At 38.1% G+C, this 17,104-nt stretch overlaps 1 long non-coding RNA gene across 2 annotated transcripts; it reads right to left on the reverse strand.

Annotated features, from left to right (window-relative positions):
- Window positions 1-404: 404 nt before the first annotated feature.
- LOC132497399 (uncharacterized) lies at window positions 405-4,620 on the reverse strand. Of its 2 annotated transcripts, none has more exons than XR_009533584.1 (3): window positions 4,123-4,620; window positions 3,177-3,249; window positions 405-1,012 (listed from the first exon to the last, which is right to left on the reverse strand). It is a non-coding gene; the product is annotated as an uncharacterized LOC132497399 (long non-coding RNA). The 2 variants fall into 2 exon arrangements; XR_009533585.1 differs by lacking the exon at window positions 4,123-4,620 and adding an exon at window positions 3,583-3,762.
- Window positions 4,621-17,104: the final 12,484 nt, after the last annotated feature.

Here is a 17,104-nt window from a genome sequence, read left to right on the forward strand (position 1 = left end):
GGGTTTTTTTTTTTAAGACTTATTTATTTATTATTTATTTTATTTATTTTTGGCTGTGTTGGGTCTTAGTTGTGGCATACGGGATCTTCACTGAGGCATGCGGGATCTTTCGTTGCAGTGCGTGGGCTTCTCCCTAGTTGTAGTGTACGGGTTTTCTCTTCTTTAGTTGTGGCACGCAGGTTCCAGACTGCATGGGCTCAGTAGTTTGCGGCATGTGGGACCTAGTTGAGGCGCAAGAGCTCAGTAGTTGTGGCACACAGGCTTAGTTGCCCCGGGGCATGTGGGATCTTAGTTCCCTGACCGGGGATGGAACCTGCATCCCCTGCATTGTAAGGCAGATTCTTTACCACTGGCCCACCAGAGGAGTCACTCTCTGATGTTTAATAAGAGAACTCCTGCTGAAAGTTTTCACACAGTCATTGCATTTGAAGGGTTTCTCTCCACTGTGGATTTTCTCATGCTGAGTAAAGGTTACATTCTCACTGAAGATTTTCCAACTATTACATTCAGAAGATTTCTCTCCAAAATGAGAAGATAAAGGGTGACTCTTTGGATGATTATTAAGAAAAGAATAGTAACTGAAAGTTTTCCCACATTCCTTACATTTGTATTGTTTCTCTACACTGAACATTTTATGTTTCATTAGTTCTGTATTCTGTTTGAAAACACCTTCAGTCATATCACACTTATATGGTCCCTTTCCTATAGGAATTTTTGTTGTATAATAGGATATACTCTTGCAAATTTTCTTTTTGCCTGGCCCCTCTCTTTGTTGAGTATTTTCTTGCTGGCAACTGACATTTGATCCTATACTCTGCTGGTCTCCCTCTCTTGGCTCTCCAACCTATCCTTTACATTCCCCATCTTCTCTCAAGTTTAGGTTTCAGGGACCATCTTTGGTAGGTCTTTTCATTATTGCTCCCAAAGCGGTCTTATTCAGAAACATCCTGGATGAAGGACTTCCCACTTCCCACTTCAATAGACTTTTTGGTCTCCAGATTATTTTCTCAGCCTGAAAGAAAATTTTTTTAATGCATGTGTCTTGTGCTGAGTGACAGGAAACTGGTGAAGGTGAAGTGGTATCATGAAAATATGTCCACAGATATATATGGCTCTTACACTCGGAAATATGTCTTTGCATTTAACATCACAGAGGGATGAGGAAGGAAGAAAGATATACATAGGACAAGAATGGTATGAAAGGGGGCCACATCAATCTATATACATAATTCAAAATGTGAGAGAAGGAAGGGATGTGATCCAGTGGGAAGCATCATCAGAAGTTAGACAGATGGACCAGAAAAAAGGAAAATGGTCATGTCATTTGCAGGGAAATGACTGGGGTTGGGGGTAGGGGGGTGGGGGAGAGAATACTGGAAAGCTGGAGGCAAAGCAATTACTCAGAGATGTTTGGGCACTTATTTCACTTTTTACAGTCGAGTGAGAATATCACTTCCTGCTGGTGTTTTCAATACCAGAATCAGGAAAGCCCAATCTGAGTAAACATTTTTTTTTTTTTTTTTGTGGTATGCAGGCCTCTCACATTGCAGAGCACAGGCTCCCGACGTGCAGGCTCAGCGGCCATGGCTCACAGGCCCAGCCGCTCCGCGGCATGTGGGATCTTCCCAGACCAAGGCATGAACCCGTGTCCCCTGCATCGGCAGGCAGACTCTTAACCACTGCGCCAGCAGGGAAGCCCCCTGAGTAAACATTTCTTTAAATGAAAGTAGCAGGCTTCCTGAATAGTGACAAATGCCCCTACTATAAAATTATGTGGTACACCATGTGCAAAACAATGTCATCTTCAGGTACCTGGCTTTTGTTGGGGGATTCTGGGGAATGTGGTGAGCCACAGTGAGATAGGCTGCATCTGTTCCTGCTCTGTAGGACCACCTAAGTTTCAAGCTTGAAGACAGTTGGCTAATTAGTTTAGAAATTTTCAGGGTTTCTTTTTATTTGGTAAGGAGGCTCTCTTTCCCCCAATCCCTAGCCCATTTGAAACATGCATATGTATAATAACTGTGGGAAGGCATCTGAGCTTAAAATCTAGGTCTTCGTGCCTAAATTATGTGAGTCTCCTGACTAATTTCATGGCTGGCAGTCTCTCCTCATCACAGCCATCTACGTTCTCCCAATCTGTTGTCTACAATCTCAAGGTGACACTGTTTTGCACACAGTGGGATTTTATAACCGTGGACCACACGAGTCTAGGTAGGTGGTGAGGGCAATCATGGCATTCCAAAGTGTCAGGGACCCAGGCTCTTCCATCTTACTTGTCCATCATGTATTAACTTGACCTCATACTCCAAGATTATAAGGAGAACAGAAGGGATAAAGAAGGGCAAAGATCAGCCATTTCTTCAGAAAGTTTCCCAGAAGCTGCCACCTGACACTTCTGCATATATTTCATTGAGTAGAATTCTAAGATAGCTCCAAGATTCCCACTCCTGTGGTATTAACTCTGTATAATCTCCTCCCTTTGAGTATGCATAGCTCCTGTGACTATGGTGGGGTAGTCATTTCCTTAATTAGGTTACACTATATAAGACTCTATGGTAGCAGACTGGACAGATTCTCCTTCTGGCTGTGAAGAAGCAAGCTGCCTCACTGTGATAGGGCCATGTGGCTAGGACCAAAGGACAGCTCTAGTTGCTGAGAACAATGCCCAGCCAACAGTCAACAAGAAAATGGGTCCTACACATAAGGAACTGAATTCTGCTAACAAACTAAATGAGCTTAGAAGAGGATCTCAAGCCTCAGATGAGATTGTGGTTCCAGCTGACATCCTGATTTCAGCCTGTATTAAACCCTGAACAGAGAACCCAGTTGAGCCCTGTTCTGACTTCTGACCTACAAAAATGTGAGATAATAAATGGGTGTTGTTTTCAGCTGCCAAATGTGTGGTAATTTGTTATGCAGCAACAGGAATCTAACACAAAATGTTTAATGGATGGATAACTAAACCAATGACTTGAAGAGCTGATTACTAGAGAATGGTACTGTTGAGAAGGAGCTTTTTCTACAGAACCTGACATTTACTACAATAAGTCAAATAACTTTAGATTTGATTTCAGAAATATATATATGGGAACATAAATTTTAAGGTGAGAGGATAAAATGTGTTAATGCTCTGAACACTGGAATGGCATTTCTGATGGGAATAAACTCATATTTACCTGGTGTCCTGCAGTTAGATGCATGGTAGCCAGCCTCTCTCCTTTGGGCTCCATTTTGAGGGAAGGAAGAATCCTGGGAAGACAGAGATGTCAAAAGAACATGGAGTCCTGAAGACAAACTACTGACCAGCAAGTCCCTCAGAACAACAGATGTGGCCCCTACCTTCTCTCCAAAGAAAGCTATCAAAAGAAGCAAAGGACAGATACAACTCCCAATTCCTAAGTTTCAGAGAAAGGAATTCCTATCTCTGTTATTAGAGTGGGTTGCAGGTAACAGTTATCTGGATGCTATCAGGGGCAGGAACAGAGAGGGAAGCATGAGGACATAGGATGCCTGGGCAGGGAACACTAGGAGGTGACAATCAGACACAAAAAGGAAGATGAAAATATTAAGGAGAAACTTTACCTCAGTAAGGTGTTCATGTAGTATAAAGTGTTATATCCTTTTTGGAAAGTAATTTGACCCCTCATACCACAGAATCATGCAGCATTTTGATGCAGTAATAGTACTCTTAACAACTGGTTATAAGAGAATCATTTTTTGCAAAACAGAATCTTTTAAAAACAAAAACAAATCACAGGTTAAAAGATGATCCCTGCAGAAAGCATTAAAATATCAAAAATTCAAAATAATCTAAATATGCCATAAAAAGAAATAAAATTTACAAAGTATTAAAACGGCATCTCGAGGGAACAGCCCACCTCCATCAAAATAATTATGAAAACTACACAGCCAACATATACAATGCTTGTGATAGAATGAAAATGTCTGAAACAATTATTGTGACTATTCTACAATTATAATTGAGTAAAGAGTATGCATTTATCTAGGCTGGGAGTTGAAAGAAACATGGAAAATACACTTGATGTGTTATAAGATTCTGGCTGATTTTTGCCCTTTTCACTCTTGTTGGAAAGTTTGTGCAGTAATAGAAAATAAAATTACCTAGGATTGACTCTGTGCCTAAAGATGGGTACGGAAAACTTATGTTTCCTACTTTTACTTTGCAGACTGCCTTCTTCTAAGCTTATTCCATTAGTACAATTTTTCTATAAGCCATACTTATTTCTTCCTCGTTTGGGTTAAATCCTCCAGAGACACAGTCTTCATTATTTTCAGAGTTCTGAGACAAATTTTAAACTCCTTGTTCAGGAGGATCTGAAACTGTTTCAGCACAAGTAATTTCACCATTTCTTTGATCTTGCCAGTGCCAATGCTCTAAAGACCTCTGGGTCAAGTTTGTCTGTTGACTGATCCTGCACAACTAGCTTCTCCTCCACACAGGGGTTCAGAAGATGTCTGAAAGGAGCTGGAAGCTAAAGCTTCTCTTCAGACTGCAAATTCTCTTCAAAGATGCAATTTCTTTGGAGGCTCACCTCCATCTCAGGCATTTGAGCTGTACTTTCAACCTGTGAAGTTCCAAGCTGAGGCCTCTATCCAGAAAACCTGTGGGCAGAAACACAACTGCAAACATTTACTGAACAGTACTCTGTAGTGGACACCAGGATTCCAAACTTTTAAAAGATGTTAAACTATTAGGGGGAAGGTTGACAGGAACCTTTGTTATATATAAATCAGATTGACGAGCAAAACAGTGGGACATCAAGCCATCATATGCCTCCTGAAAAAAGAAGGACAAAGCCACAGGTATCAGTATTCTTGTCAGAAAATTGAATCTAAATCTAAATATAGTCCTTAGATATAACCAACAGCTTGTAGAGATTACAGAAGATAGAATTGTTTAAAAAAGAATTGTTAATTGATACCACTAATATGTAATTATCCAAATCCAAAATGTAGGAAATTCTACATGATGAATGACCCTGTTTCTTCAACAGCAACAGCAACAAAAAACAAACAAACAAAATGGCATGGGGAAAAAAAGAAAGGAGATTGTGAGAAAATGGCAGAGTAAAGAAATCCAAAAGTCTGTCCCTCCACAAAAGCAACAATTGGAATTCTGGAAAAAACTGTCAGAATCAACTGTTTTAAAATTCTAGAAATTGGGCCTCCCTGGTGGCGCAGTGGTTAAGAGTCCGCCTGCCGATGCAGGGGATACGGGTTCGTGCCCCGGTCTGGGAGGATCCCATATGCCGCGGAGCGGCTGGGCCCGTGAGCCATGGCCGCTGGGCCTGCGCATCCGGAGCCTGTGCTCCGCAACGGGAGAGGCCACAACAGTGAGAGGCCCACATACCGCAAAAAGAAAAAAAAAAAAAAAAAATTCTAGAAATTAAACAAAACTTGCAGCAGCCATTGGAATGCTTAATAATCAAGGAAAATCATCTGAATCTTAGTAAGAACAGTGAGCTTCATGGCATTTTAACTGGTCCCATTCTACACTCCCTAGTTTGGCAGTGGCCTTGAAGATAATAGCCCCCATTTTCAGCACAGGTACTAGTACCAGAGGGAATAGAATAGACCTCATCCACAAAGAATTGTGTTTTTTTTGTTTTTACCTGTCAGGTGGGTTCATGGAGGAATGACTCAAAGAAAATATAAGAAGACTGAACACTTACTAATTCATTGTATGAGGCCAATATTACCCTAATACTAAAGACAGAAAAAGACATCACAAAAAAATCAAAACTACCTAACAATATCCCTTATGAATCCAGATGTCAAAATCTTCAACAAAATACTAGTAACTTGAATTCAGTAGCATATTTAAAATATTATATACCACAGCCAAGTGAAATTTATCCCAGGAATGCGGGATGATTCAACATAAAAAATCAGTGTAATATACCTTATTAACAGAATGAAGGGGGAAAACCACTAGTTCATCTTAATAGATGTAGAAAAAGCATTTGACAAAAATCCAACACCCTTTCATGAATGAATGAATGAATATATATATATATATATATATATATATATATATATATATATATATATATATATATAAACACACAACAAACTAGGGAAAAAAGGGAACTTCCTCAGTCTAATTAAGGGCATCTATGAAAAAAAACAAAAACTAACATCATGCTTAACAGTGAAAGACAGAAAGCTTTCCCCCCTAAGATCAGAAACAAGACAAGGATGTACATTCTTGCCACTTCTATTCAACACTGTACTGGAAGCTCTAGCCAAGGCAATTCATAAAGAAAGGGGAAAAAAAAAAAGCATCCAGATTGGAAAGGAGCAAGTAAAACTATCTCTATTCACAGATGACACAATCTTATATCTAAAGAATCCACACACACACAACACACACACACACAAACTATTCCAACAAAGGAGTTCAACAAAATTGCAGGATAAGATAAAATTGAAAGATCAATTTGCAAAACTCCGTTGTATTTCTATATACTAACAAGGAATGATCCAAAAATAATATTGAGAAAACTATTCTATTTATAATAGTATGAAAAAGAAAAAATACTTAGGAATAAATTTAACCAGAGAAGTACACGAAGTTTACAATGAAAGCTATAAAACACTATTGAAAGAAATTAAAGAAGATCAAAGTAGGGCTTCCCTGGTGGCGCAGTGGTTAAGAATCCACCTGCCAATGCAGGAGACACTGGTTTGAACCCTAGTCAGGGCAGACCCCACATGCCGTGGAGTAACTAAGCCTGAGCAACTAAGCCCGTGTGCCGCAACTACTGAGCCTGCACTCTAGAGCCCGCGAGCCACAACTACTGAGCCCACGTGCCACAACTACTGAAGCCTGTGTGCACTGAAGCCTGTGTGCCTAGAGCCTGTGCTCTGCGACAAGAGAAGCCACTGCAAGGAGAAAACCACGCACCTCAACGAAGAGTAGCCCCCACTTGCCGCAACTAGAGAAAAGCCCCTGAGCAGCAACAAAGACCCAATGCGGCCAAAAATAAAGAAAGAAAGAAAAGAAAAAAAAAGATCAAAGTAAATGGGAAAATATCTGGTGCTTATGCACTGGAACACTTAATATTGTTTTAAAGGCAATATTCCCTGAATGATCTACAGACTCAGTGATTCAAAATCTTAGCTGCCTTCTTTGCAGATATGGACAAGCTGATCCTAAAATTCATATGGAATTGCAAGGGACACCAAATAGGGAAAGCAATCTTGAAAAGAACAAAATAAGACTGACATTTCCCGATTTCAAAACTTACTACACAGCTACATTAATCAAAATAGTGTGCTATGAGCACAAGTCAGTGGAACAGAAGTGAGAGTCAATAAACCTATGTGACTATGGTCAATTGATTTTCGACAAGGGCTTCAAGACCATTCAATGGGGAGTCACTTTGGGGAATCATTTTTTCAACAAATTCACATCAAAAAGAATGAATTTGGACCCCTATGCCCACATGTTCAAAAATTAACTCAAAATTGATCAAAGACCTAAATATAAGAACTAAAACTCTTAAAAGGAAATGTAACTATAAATCTTTGGGACACTGGATCAGGCAATTGTCTTAAATATGGCACCAAAAGCACAAGTAACAAAAGAAAAAAAATAGATAAGTTGGACTTCATCAAAATTTAAAAATTTGTGGATCAAAGGACACTATGAAAAGCGTGAAAACAACCCACATAATGGGTGAAAATATCTGCAAATAATATATCTGACAAGGGTCTAGTATATAGAATACACAAAGAACTCTTATAACCCAGCAACAAAAACACAACCCAATTTTTAAAACAGGCAATGGATCTGAATAGTCATATTGTCAAGGAAGACATGGAGATAGCCAATAAGCATACAAAATAATGCTCAATACCATTAGTCATTAGGCAAATGTGAATAAAAACCACAAGATACCATTTCACACCCACTAGGACAACTATACTCAAAACAATTTGATTTTCAACAAATATTGATAAGGATGTTGAGAAATGGAACCTTTACACATTGCTGGTGGAAATGTAAAATGGTGCAGCTGCTGTGGAAAAGTTTGACATTTCCTTGAAAATTTAAATATAGAGGTACCATATGATCCAGCAGTTCTACTCTTAGGCATAAATCCAAGAAAACTGAAAAACAAAAAAGCAAACAAATAAACAAAAACACATTCACACAAAGTCTTATACATGAATTTCCATAGCGGCATTATTCATAATAGGAAAAAGTGGGAAAAATTCAAATGCCCATCAACAGATTAATGGATAAACAAAATGTGGTATATATACACAATGGAATATTATTCAGCCTTAAAAAGAAATGAAGTGCTAATAAATGTTACATGTGTGAACCTTGAAAGTGAAAGAAGCCAAACACAAACAGCCACATATTGTATGACTCTATTTATGTGAAATGTTCAGAATAGGCAAATTCATAGACAAAAGAGAACAGTGTTTGTCAGGGGCTGGGGAAAGGGTGGAATGAGGAGTGACTGCTCAGTGTGTACAAAGCTTCTTTGGGGTGATGAAAATGTTCTGGAATTAGATAGCTGTGATGGTTGCACAACATTGTGAATATACTAAAAACAACTGAATTATACACTTAAATAGTTAAATTTTATGTTATGTGAATTTTACCCCAATAAAACAAGAGAGGCATAACCCACACAAAAACTTGCATGCAAATGTTTATAAATGCTTTATGCATAATCTTCAAAAATTCAAAGCAATCAAGATGTCCTTCAACAGGTAAATGAATAAACAAATGGTGTATGTCCAACTACTGTGAATCCAATACTATCCAACAATAAAAAGGAATGAGAGATTAATTCACACAACATGGATGAATCTTAAATCCTTTTTGCTAAGTGAAAGAAGCAAAGTGAAAAGGCTATATACTACATGATTCCATTCATGACGTTCTATTAGAAAGGCAAAACTAGAGGGATGGAAAACAGATCAGTGGTTGCCAGTAGTTTGGGGAGAGGAAGGTATTTGACTAGGGGAAGCACAGAAGATTTTTCAGGGTGATGGAACTAACCTGTATCATATTGTAGTTTGGATATACAAAACTATGCAGTTTTTAAAACCAACAACTTTACAACATAAAGAATGAACTTTAATAAATTAGAATTTTTAAAAACCCAACCAGGAGATTGGGGGATCTTAGGATAGATTGTAAGATGTGAAAAAAGATTCTAATTGTGTTACAAATGTATGACATGACCTCACTAAGGAGGATGGAGAATAAAGGGAATGATTTAAGTATCTTTGGAAATGACTGGAAACTGTAAGACTCAGACAAAAGGAACTAACTTCACACAGCACTCCAGTTGGTATATTTGTTTCTCTTGGGAATATGAGAAACAAATTCTGCAACAGCTGTACATGTACACTGGAGTTGAACAGATAAGTAAATGGATGGTAGACTGTGAGTGCCAGGTTTCTCACTATTGGGCAGGGAAGTTACAAATAAGCTAGAGGGAAGGTTAAAATGATACACGTGGTATTGGATTAGAGTCAGAGACATCAGCATGTATTCACCTTTAGCTTAATATAGATATGGATGGATACAGAAATAATTATAGATATGTATGGATATATTGGTTAGTATACATATATAGTATAGTCTAACACTGGCAGCTGAGAGAGCCCAGAAGCAGTGACACGTCAGTGACAATGAGCACACCCTATATTGTTGACTCCAGGACTGGGACAGAGAAAATACAAGATGAACCTGGAGCATCTTGTATTGACAGAAAGTAAGAAAATGCTTAAAAAAAATAATGGGGAAATGGGTAGGGGGAATGTCAAAGGGACATAGGACCCAACCTAAGAGCACCCAATGGCCAAAGCTGAAATAATTTGAGCAATAAAATAGTGTGCTATTGTATTATAACATAAAGTATAAAATAAATATCAATGGATCCATATTGATATAAATAATTGAATAAATAAATAGGGGATAAAAAACTAATCTCCCTTACAGAGAATTCCAAATAATTTATATAGCTACTCTCCCCTGCAGGATGGGGAGGTAAATTTCCCCTCCTCCCACTCCTTCTATGGGCTATGCTTAGTGACTTGCTTCAAAGAATACAATATGGAAGGAGAGGTAACTTTACAGTGGGGAAACCTGGTAAATAATACCTCAGTCAGGTGATCAAGAATAATATCATCAGTGATAAGTCATGTTAATAGCATGTATCCTTGATATGAGATGTATCCTTGATGTGATGAGATTGGGACTTCTCTTCTGTGGTCTTTCGTACCTAAACCTATAACCCCAGTCTAATCATGAGAAAAAAAATTAGAAAAATCCCAATTGAGGGGCATTCCACAAAATACCTGACCAGGTCAAGGTCATCAAAAACAAGGAAAGCCTGAGGAAAATGCATAGATCAAAGGAGACTAGGGAAACATGACATGTAAATGTAACATGGTATCCTGGAAAGAATCTTGGAACAGAAAAAGAACATGAGGGGAAAACAGTGAAATCCTAATAAAGTGTAGTGTTTAGTTAATAGTAATGTACCAGCGTTGGTTTCTTAATTGCGATAAAAATACCATAGTAGTATAAGATGTTAACAATAGGGGAAACTAGATCAGGGGTATTCAGGAACTCTCTATACTATCTTTACAACTTTTCTGTAGATCTAAATTTAAATAGATCTAAAAATATTTAGAATTAAAAGTTTATCTTTTAAAAAGAGAAAGACTTAAGCACAATGTGTGCACCTCATTTGGGACTAATTCAAACAAACTGAAAAAAAGTGGAGGGGCCTCCCTGAAGAAGTAGTTGATCCAAGTCTCAGGTGGGGAATACATAGTGAGCAGAAAGGCAGTTATGCCAGGAAACAAGGAAGGTCTCTGAAAATACAGCAAAAAGACACAGAAGCTGACTTAAAGGTCTTCCCATTAGCAAAAATTTGGATAATTCGAGAATCAAAAGAATGATGACAGTAATGCATATAACATGTTGAATTTTTAAAAGAATGCTTGAGGACGTAAAAATATTGATAAGAGGGGAGAAATGTACCTTAACATTATGCAGACACCGCCTTAACCTAAGTGATCAAACTTAACCAATAGTGGGACAAAGTGACATAATGTACCTTCTGATGTGATGCAATGGGAGATACATATGTGGTACTCATGCCAACAATGCTTAATCATAATCTAATCATAAGAAAATAACTAGCCAAATCTTAATTGTGAACATTCTACAAAGCAACTGACCTTCACTCTTTAAAAATGTCGATGTTAAAAAACACAAAAAGGTGGATGTAGTATTCAATACCACAATTTATTTATCCATTGTACCTTTTTTTGGGATATTTGAGTTATTTTCAGTTTTTGCTACTATAAATTATTCAGCTATGAACATTCATGTACATGATTTAGGATACTTGTGTATGTGTCACTGTTGAGAATTTACCTGGGAAGGGAATTATGGGCTCATAACATATATATCTTCAATTTAGTTAATACCAAACTTATTTCCAAAGTCATCATACCAACTTAAATTAAGGGGTTAATTGTGCAAAGTTCTAAACTTTTGTGTGGTTGGATCTTTCCATAACTTTTTAAAAATATAAGGTTAATAAGGAGGATAATTTCCTTCTCCTAAGACATACTGCCAAAGGGGGCAAAAAGAGAAAGAAGCGAGGGGGGAGGAAGAAGGAAAATAATCCTATAAATTATATATGATTATCTCTAACATTCTTCTAAGTTTTTTTTCCCTTTCCTGGTTTAGTGGCTGAGTGACCGACACAGAAGAGTTGAAAAAGAAATAAAGTATGATACACTCTTACCGGCACAAGCCAACAGTATCTATCTTCAATCCCTAAGGACAGTTACTTTTCTTTCCTTGAATCTCAGTTTCAGAGTCCCTCACTTCTACCACAATCCTTGAAATGGCTGTGTTTTACTCATTCTGAGAATACTAGCATCTTTCCCTTTATTCTCATCTATAACCCTCAAGCATTTCAGTTTAATCATCTACTAGTGAAGTACTTTCTTTCCATTCAGAAATACATTTTACTTTGCAACTACTACAAACTTGCCTCTATGTGTGTATGGTGTGTGTCTGAGCCAAAATTTCACAAAACAATAATTATTCCTACTATACATGTTTGCTGTTACTCTTATTGTGTGTATAAGCTACTCTGGTATACATATTTGCTATTCTATTTCTTTCTTTCTTTTTTAAAACGTTGTTTGCAAGCCACTGGATCGATTTCATAACTCACAATGGTCCCAAAGTTTGAAAAACACTAGTCACTACAGCTTCTCTGATTCTCAGATACTGTGCCACCTTCTAAATGCTAATCTTTCCCGGCAGTCTATTCAGAGCATTCCTTAGCATCAGAGGACTTTGTCCATCTGAAAATCTCGAGTCAAAGGTTATCTCCTGACAAAGGGAGTTCTCTGTGTCTCACGTGTCTCCTCTGTCCTCCTATATGGCATATAGTTCGTTGTAAGTCAGTGTCTACTTTTGACCACACAGTAATACGTTTTATAACCCGTTACACACACTTGAATACACAAAAGCTTCACGAAACAAATACTTGCCCTTTCTATATGTGTTGCTCTCTGATTTCTATTCCATTTGGGGAAAAAATGCTTTCACTCTGAAGAAGCACTTTATTTCTATGGCTCTGGGACCTGGAGATTAAAAGAAACAATGAGAAGTGTCCAACACAAAAAAATGAATCTCTATGGAGAGGACCCTCACTCTGCAGCTCGAGAAAGGATACTGCAGCCTTCATCCCCAAGTCCTACTTACTCCGGGAGGTAACAAGAATGGCCAAATGATTTTTATAAAGCCCATTTTAAGGATGTAAAGTAGGTGCATGGCGTTGTTATTAAAGAAAAAGCATGAGTCCCCAAAATCACTCTGGCAGAAACAGTCATCCTGAGTGTGTCCCAACCGATCTCTTGAACAGGGAGCAACACAGATCCCACAATGGGGAAACCTACGAGGAAAAACAGAACGGAAAAGGCAGACAAGTGCTAAAGAAAGGCCTTGGTGTGCACACTTGCCTGGAACAAACCCCAGCATTGGCGATAGCACTCGAGACTTCACCTGGAGGCCAGGCGGTTGCCAGGATACGTAGCTATCCATCCAGACACTCCCACGACTCTGTCCGGAGCGTTGTGGTGCCGCAGCCTCACAACCGACAATGGGGCATCTCCATAGAAAGCTTTTCCGAAAGGGCAAAGGGTACTGTCAGCCAATACTCCGGAACACACTATTCAGGATCCCACTAGACACTCACCCTCCCAACTAACGCGGGCTGGGGCGACAGAGCCAAGGGCTGGCGGTGGGAAATGACGCAACAGAGGCGCCGGGAATCCTGTGCAACCAGCCCCTTCCGCCGTCTCCATGGAAACAGCCAGATTGGTCCCAGCGCTCAAGGAAGCGGTTTTTGATCTGGATCTAGAAACCAAGGGTCAAGCTTGGCACTCTAAGTCCGCCTGTCTTCCTACTAGCAATCCAGTTTTGTTTATCCTCCCATGTCTTCGTCTTCTTGGCAGAGAATAACCCCTGCGTAAAACCAGAGTCTCAGGTTCCATTTATGTTGTTTAGGAATATAATCTGGGTACCCTTACCAAGGCATATTTAACATCCAGAGCAGATAATTTTTTTTTTTAACACTTCTCTCCTCTGTACAAGAAAAATTATTTTCGGTAATAATCCTGAAATGGAATGAATAATAATAATGGCCAGTGAAATAGTCTTTATTTCACTTAACATATAATTATGAAAGTTTTAAAATTGTTTTAAATATAGGCCAAAAAGTTTTAAAATAATGGATTGGTATTTTTAATTACATGAATGTATTTCTGGGAAAAGATGAAAAAACTCACCTACATATTAGTGTGTTGCAGTAATGAATAATAACTTCATAGTTTCTGTTTTTGAGTCTTCTGCAAATTTCTCAATGACTGACAAAATTTATCCTGTTTGTATATCACCTTCAATAGACAGTATAGCCAGATTTGTCAATTTATCATCCCTTGTAGTTGACTGAAGAACGCTTTATTTTTTTAACATCTTTATTGGAGTATAATTGCTTTACAATGGTGTGTTAGTTTCTGCTTTATAAGAAAGTGAATCAGCTATACATATATCCCCATATCTCCTCCCTCTTGCGTCTCTCTCCCACCATCCCTATCCCGCCCCTCTAGGTGATCACAAAGCACTGAGCTGATCTCCCTGTGCTATGTGGCTGCTTCCCACTAGTTATCTATTTTACATTTGGTAGTATATGTAAGGCCATGCCACTCTCTCACTTTGTCCCAGCTTACCCTTCCCCCTCCCCATGTCCTCAAGTCCATTCTCTACATCTGTGTCTTTATTCCTGTCCTGCCCCTAGGTTCTTCAGAACCTTTTTTTAGATTCCATATATATGTGTTAGCATACGGTATTTGTTTTTCTCTTTCTGACTTACTTCACTCTGTATGACAGACTCTAGGTCCATCCACCTCACTACAAATACCTCCATTTCATTTCTTTTTATGGCTGAGTAATATTCCATTGTATATATGTGCCACATCTTCCTTATCCATTCATCTGTCGATGGACACTTAGGTTGCTTCCATGTCCTGGCTATTGTAAATAGTGCTGCAATGAGCATTGTGGTACATGACTCTTTTTGAATTATGGCTTTCTCAGGGTATATGCCCAGTAGTGGGATTGCTGGGTCGTATGGTAGGAAGAACACTTTATTTTATTAAATTCATTTTAAGAAGTTTCTTTCACATGAAGCAACAGATATACAAATTGGGAAAATCTTAAAGGTAAGTTTGGTAGAAGTTCATAAAAGTCCCATTTCAAAATTCACAGCAATTGTTTACAAATGGATTTTAAATTTCTCTGCAGTACAAAAATTGTAAACACACAAAGTCCAAGAAGTCACATAGAAAGGTGTAAGTTAAGTATGCTTAGCATTTCTTCTGTTTTTAAGATGAAAATTTTTTTCTTGTCCCTCTTCTTCCAACCAATTTCTCTCCTTATATTGCTTAAACTCCTTATATTCAGGAGACCCCTTCCCCCTCAAAGAACACAAGATTTAATTCTAGCCTTGTATCTGTCTGTGTCATTTCACTCTTCATTCCATGATTTGTAAAAGGAAATGACAGTTATGTCATGGAAGAGGGATGAGTAGGAATGTCCAGGAATCAGTCCCTCCATAGAAACAACTATTGAGCTCGCAGGACTGTGTGAAGCAACTCTTCTGGAAATCTGGGGTCTAGTCAAACACTTGCAGAGTCCAGAAGAGAGATTGATGAAGAGATTGATAAATTTTGGTGAATCTCACTGTTTCATGTAATGGCTACCATCCCCCATCTCCTAGCACTATGGCAGGCAGCCAGTGAGAACTATGGGCCTTGCTCCTGGTGTAGCTTGCTGGTGCTGTGGTAGGCAATAAAGACCTTGCACTCTAAAAATTGGGGTTTAATGTTTTGATTTTTGATTACTGCTTTTGATTGATGAGGACCCAGTACAGAGTCCAGCCATAGTTTTAACTCCAAAGAGCTGAAATGGCTTTCCAACCTCTAGGGGATTTTAAAAAACAGTGCTTCACCCCATAAGCTTTGGTGTGTTGTGCTTTTGTTTTCATTCTTCTCAAGTTATTTTCTAATTTCCTTTGTGATTTCTTTTATGATCCATTGGTTGTTTAAGACTATGTTATTTAATTTCCACATAGTTATGAATTTTCTAATTTTCCTTCTGTTATTGATTTCTAGTTTCATTCCATTTTGATCAGAAAATATTCTTTATATGATATTAATCTTTTAAAAATTATTAATGCTTTTATTGTGGTCTAACATATGCTCTATCCTGGAGAATGTTCCATGTTCACTTGAGAAGAATGTGTGTTCTGCTGTTTTTGGGTGAAATGTTCTATATATATATATTTTTTTTTGTTAGGTCTAACTGGTTTATATTGTTGCTCAAATCCTCTATTTTTTTTTAAACTAATCTGTCTGGTTGCTCTATTCATTAAAGAATTCCATCTGCAATAGTATCAAAAATAATAAAATACCTAAGAAGAAAGTTAGCCAAGGAGGCAAAAGATTTGTACTTCAAAAAGAACAAAACATTGCTGAAAGAAATTAAAGAAGACCTAAGTAAATGGCAAGACATACCATGTTCACGAATTGAAAGACAATATTAAGATGGCAATACTACTCAAAGCAGATTCGACGTATTCCCTGTCAAAATCCCAACAATGTTTTTTACAGAAATAGAAAAACCCATCCTAAAATTCATATGGAATCTCAAGGGACTCTCAAAACCAAACCAAATTTTGAAAAGGAACAAGTTGGAAGATTCATACTTCCAAATTTCAAAACTTACCACAAAGCTACACAGTGGTAATCTCAACAGTGTGGTGCCAGAATATGGATATACGTCTAGACCCATGGAATAGAAAAGAAAGCCCAGAAAAAACAAATTCCACATATATATCAACTGATATATCAACCAGTGCCAAGACCACATAATTGGGAAGTAACAGTCTTTTCCAACAAATGGTACTGGCAAAACTGGATATCCACATGCAAAATAATGAAGTTGTACCCTTACTTTACACCAAATACAAAAAATAATTCAAAATGTATCAAAGATCTAAACTTAAGAGTAAAACTATAAAACTCTTAGGATAAAACATAGGTAAAAATCTTCATGACCAGAATAGGATCCTCATTTTATTTACCTTTACTTCTCTTGATGGAATTTGGGAAGTGTCCTGCATTTAATTGCATCTAATCATCTAGACTGTGCAAAGAAGCCTGTTTCTCCAGAGATGGTCTGAGGACCACCTGCATTAGAATTACCTGGGATGCCCCCTGAAAATGCAGTGTTTCTGGGACTTTCCTCTGACCAACGAGTGCGAAGCCTGGGAATCTGCACTTTAACCAGCTCTGCAGGTATGCTGTTTAAAACTAACCCACTGGTTTGGACTATACTGCATAGAATGTATTAAGATCTTCAGGACCTTTCTGGGGTCTCCAGCATCAACTTTCTCAGGCCTCTAGCATCAACTTCTCAATCTCGGCGTCACACACACCAGGGAAAGTGCTTTGCAAA

This window comes from Mesoplodon densirostris, chromosome 10 (assembly GCF_025265405.1).
Source record: "Mesoplodon densirostris isolate mMesDen1 chromosome 10, mMesDen1 primary haplotype, whole genome shotgun sequence".
NCBI lineage: Eukaryota > Metazoa > Chordata > Mammalia > Artiodactyla > Ziphiidae > Mesoplodon > Mesoplodon densirostris.